The 4,399-nt window shown below is 34.2% G+C and overlaps 1 long non-coding RNA gene across 1 annotated transcript; it reads right to left on the bottom strand.

The window, feature by feature from the left end:
• Positions 1 to 661: 661 nt before the first annotated feature.
• LOC120092854 lies at positions 662 to 3,740 on the bottom strand. The gene is made up of 4 exons (XR_005486201.1): positions 3,526 to 3,740; positions 3,325 to 3,451; positions 2,912 to 2,964; positions 662 to 2,823 (listed from the first exon to the last, which is right to left on the bottom strand). It is a non-coding gene; the product is annotated as an uncharacterized LOC120092854 (long non-coding RNA).
• Positions 3,741 to 4,399: the final 659 nt, after the last annotated feature.

The following is a 4,399-nucleotide window of genomic DNA, read 5'->3' as shown; positions in this document are numbered from 1 at the left end:
GTTTGGGAAGTGTTCATAAAGCAACAATATGGTTTCCATGAAAAAATTGGACAATTCAACAAATGAGTAATACAAACCATTACAGGGTCGAAACAACAATGTCGATTAAGATCTTTCAACTGAAACTTTATGCTTTATTAGCAACATGATCATGTTCATCATTTGCACTACATACATGTTCTGATATAATATAGTCATGTAGAGAACGAAAATTACACATAAATCTGATTTAACATAGTAAACAAAATGTCATACATGTGAAAACTTAAGCTGTAATTACGAAATGATATACATCACTATAGGCCTAAGTCCCAGGTGTGTGCAGATCCTCTAGGGTTGATTTTTTAATGAAACCACTCATCGGCCACCTACACTTGCGAACCTCGTTTTTATTTTTATCATTAACCATCCACCGAAGAACTTTCACTCTAACACTAGTCAGACTGTTGTGTAAAGAATGATATTAATTACATGATAATTAATTATTCTTTTTTTTCTAATAACCGAATTGAGTGGGATGTTATTGAAAGTTTTGTTGTAACTATGAGATAAAAGAAATTTTTTTTCCAAAATTTAGTTGATTTTTTGTCCATTCAGATTAATCTCACAAAAAGGCTATCAAGTAAAAGTGTTTTACTAAACGATAGCATACAGAGCATACACGATCGAGTTACGAGTTTACTATATGATAATTACTCGTTTACTTGTTGCTATACGATTGAGTAGCAAAGTCTATACGATAGGCTTCATCTTTCTAAACGATTGAGTATTTCGTCTATATGATAGACAACATACATCTCCCACTTACTCGATCGTCTACCTCCTGCTTTCCTCAATCCAAAATCATACAAAGCCTACAACTCCTAGATTCTCACATCGAGAATACCAAGATAACACTTGTGTTGGTATTCCTATTCAGTTCGAGGATCGAGTTGGATTCGATTAGGATCGACGTTCATTCAGACGTTCGTTGAGATCGAGTTCTGATCGTTGCGTTCGAAGTTCGTGCTGATTGAACGATTTGCTAAACGATCGAGGGATATTTGAAGGTTCTTCAAAGGTTTGCACACTCTATCCCTGTTTGTTCCTTTATTAAGTAGCATGCTGTAATTTCTGATTATGCATAATCGTTTCTGTGTGGACTATAATTGTTTATGTTCTTTCTCAATAGGATTTGGAACAATCCGCTTTCGTTCACTGGATCTCGATTTAGAGTTCCTTCACATAGATATAATTAATATAAGCAAGTCGATCCTTCACGAGTTATTCATAGTTACAGTTTGGTCAAATATTCGTTGTACTCTTACAATTACCTATTTTCCTTAAGTAACACTGCTTTTCTCTAATGAACAATTTGTTAATGATCCAACTATGAACTAAGTTCCTATTGGGCCAGTGAGAGGGTGGGATCCCTTGTTCAAGACTCGAAATCAATGCTTAAGAGAACTACTCATCTACTTACTTACCTATGCAGGAAAGAGTGAATTCCATCGTGTGAAGTTATGTTTTGAGCTCCTCATTTAGTTAAGTCCCAAAAATGGTAGGCTTATTGAGTCAACAACTTGGGTCATTTTCACCTGCGCAAATCAAAGGGTTGACCTCACAGATAGGAGTTCATAAATCACTTAAGATTAAGATCAAGTTGCACATGATCATCCTATGATATATTAATCTCATCAATTAATGAATTTACTATAAAAGATTAAATATTTCATGGTTCAATCTTATATAAACTCTTTGTATAAGATAACTTCACTCACATGTCTCCACATGAACAGTTTGGATCAAACAATTTGTAACTATTGCAAAGTAGGTTGTATCCATAGTTGTAACGACTCGACTCCCTAGGACTTGTAATAGGCCATTACTATATACATGCATTCACCTCAAAACGACATTTTTCATGAATGGGCAAAAACCAAATAAATGTTATAGAATAAATAACTTTTATTAAAAGTAAATAATTGAAAATCATTAAACATGATACCCTTAATTAAAAATAAATAAATAAAGACATCACTAAAAAATTTTATCTAAAACAACCAACAGTGCAAAAACTAAAAGTTCACTAAATTCAATGACAAACTGTGAAATCATAGGAAAAGTTTACGGATTCCACCTGTCATTCGCCAATGTATCCTTACCCTTTCCTAAAAAAACATAATAGAGAAGAGTATAAAATACTTAGTAAGTAACTCTACTATTGGGGCTAGATTATGCATTTATGTTTAATAAATGCAACATTCTTGTGGGACGTGCAAAAAACCTCAACTGACCATGGATGACCATTTAGTGAATAATTGAACCCCTCCTACCGTAGATGAGAGGTACTCACAAACCTTTGGTGAAATCTCAAAGGAGATCACTGACCTTTAGTGAAAATCCGAAGGAAATCACAAACCTCTGGTGAATCCTTTAAGAGACACAAACCTTTGATAAATCTCGAGGAAGACACAAACCTCTTGTAAATCCCGAAGAAAACTCAAACCCCTAGTAGGTATATGACTATAGGTAGGAGGTAATCATCACTAATTAACTTATCATGTAGTATAAATCAGAGTCCCACAACATGGAAATAATACATCATGCACATACATCCTCATAACATATCATATAAAATTTAGATCAGGCTCGTTCATCGTCATAAAACATCTTATAAAAATCAAGATCAAGCTCTTACACTTAACATATTTCAAACATAAAATTGTATCGTCTGATACGAAGACGATTCTAGTAGCAAGATTACTTACCTCGAAATTTAGGCCCAAAATATACTCAAGTACACTTATCTTCTCTTTGCCAAACACAATCTTAATTCAAGACCTAAAATAATTAAGCCAAAAATTGAATTAAACCTTTAGGATCTAATTCCAATTAACCAAATTTATTTAAATGTCTATAAATAACTTACTGCAACGGTGGCTTGGCCCAAAATCACTTCCAATCCTTCAATGTAAAGTAATTCTAACCCAAACATAAAATTTAAAAAGTTAGAACGTGTAGAGTTAAGTTGAATTGATAATTATTATAAAAAGAGAGTAATTGGAAGAGTTGATACGGATGATAAACCTTTTTAATAATTGGTGAACCAAAGAATGAGTGAGTTTTTTTATCCACCCAATCCAACTTAATCCGACTTAGGAGCCAAACACCCCTAAAACTAGCCGACTTGGGAGCCAAACACCCCTAAAACTAGCCGGACACACAATAAAACTTCAAAATTCCTCCAGTCTGTCCTCCAAACAGAATATGTATCAACCAATTGAAATCAAACCTCAATGGATAATCAAGAATCTCCAAGAACCTCAATTAAAACGAACTCACCAAACTAAAATTCCAAACTTTTGGTAACGACAAGTGATGGCAGTGGCTTTCGCCGACAACAGAGGCTGAGCGATGGCAAACGACGGACGACAACATCGAACTAGTGCTATTAGTGACGACGGAGTACCTACGTCGAACGGAGAAAGAGGAAAAACTTAGAGAGAGAGAACCCGACGTGAGAGAGAGAGGTCGAACTACAACCTTACTGGTGACGAGCGGCGGACAGTCGACGGTGGACTGGAGTGGTCAAAGATGCGACGTCGGCGGGTGATGAAGCGACGACGCTGGTTGCTGAAGCAGTCGACGGCAGGTAGGGCTTGACGCGAAGCGCTTGAAAACATAGGGGGGCTGCGGCTTTGCGTACACGGAGAGAAGAAGAGAGAGCTTTGAATTTCTTTCTTTTTTTTCCTTTCTTTCTTTTCACTTTTAATTTTCCAATATATATATATTATTTAAATTCCCTTCCTTTTTCTTCTTAAATTCCAAATATCTTCTCAAAATTCCAAATTCCAAATCTTTTTTAATTCAAATACTAGATCCTTTTGCAAACAAATTTAAAGCAGTCATCTTGTAAAATTAATTTAAATTTATTTTCTTCAAATTATAATCAACTTCGAGATCTCTTAAATTTAATTCATATAAATCATGATAAGGCACTATCCTTATCCATACCTTTATATTATTTGTTGAATATGATCCATCCGCATGTCAATTATTGGGGTTGATATACTAAATCTCGTGGTCTTGTAGTTTTTAAACTTTATTTGTACAAACAAATTATTTATTTAATAAAATAAGTATTATTTTATTTTATATTTAGTTGCGTCAACTCAAAACCAATAAACTAAGATTCAAGGTAATTTGATGTAGCTTAAACATGTATGTGGTGACATTCAAGTGGATCATGTTTAAGTAATAACCTAAATGTTCTATAATAGATGGATAAGACTAGGTACCTTATCCGGGTAACATTATGGATACGACCCACTTTGTAATTGTTACAAATGATATGATATTGATCATTCATGTGGAGAAATGTGAATGGAGTATCCTATACAAAGAGTTTGTATAAGAC

The sequence above is a fragment of the Benincasa hispida genome, chromosome 12 (assembly GCF_009727055.1).
Source record: "Benincasa hispida cultivar B227 chromosome 12, ASM972705v1, whole genome shotgun sequence".
Lineage (NCBI taxonomy): Eukaryota > Viridiplantae > Streptophyta > Magnoliopsida > Cucurbitales > Cucurbitaceae > Benincasa > Benincasa hispida.
Note: the sequence above shows the minus strand (reverse complement) of the source record. Positions and strands in the feature narration are given on the sequence as shown.